Raw genomic sequence first — 745 nt, 5'->3', positions numbered from 1 at the left:
GGAGGGAAAAATAAAGAGAACAAATGGGAGTGTGGAGGGGCTATCAGGATGACAGAGTAAGAGAAAGGATGATTTATATTTAGTTATGGTTTCATGGTTGAGCAGTATAGGTGCAGGCTCACCGTGTAAGGAGAGGGAATAGAAAATAAGAGGCTGGTCAAATCTGGTCAGAAGAACCCAGTAGAATAAGAGTGAAGTAGCCTCAGCTCTCAGTATCACTGTTCAGCATAAAGCAGAGAGGAGCGGAGAGTAAAATATGGGACAAGGACCAGACGTGGTCTTGTCAGAGCTGACAACCTGGCTTTGGATTTGGACTTGATCTCCAGGGCGGTGGTCAATTAATCACCCTCTGGTAAAGTGGTTTGATATGTCTTTGATATATGGCGCTGTATGAGTTGTGCTCTGTCCTGACTTGAACCCTGCTGGCCCTGCAGTTAAAGTGAAATGGTGTCAGAGGCAGATGCACCGAGAAAGATAGGGATCATTAAGGTGCAATGCTGCGCTAACACTATTAATGAGACTGCAACTCTCATACATATGCGGATAAAGTGTGTATTTACAAGCCTGTGCACATTTCTCTTTTAGTTTCTGTAGTGTGTGTGTGTGTGTGTGTGTGTGTGTGTGTGTGTTTGTAACTGTATTTGCATGCATTTGCTCAAACTCCCATTGCCAAATCCTGGTGGGGAATATATTCAACATGTAGTTTTAATGCACTTGGACAGCAATTCATTTCACATATTTCAAA

This window comes from Larimichthys crocea, chromosome XIII, assembly GCF_000972845.2.
Source record: "Larimichthys crocea isolate SSNF chromosome XIII, L_crocea_2.0, whole genome shotgun sequence".
NCBI lineage: Eukaryota > Metazoa > Chordata > Actinopteri > Sciaenidae > Larimichthys > Larimichthys crocea.
This window is presented reverse-complemented; position numbering follows the sequence as displayed.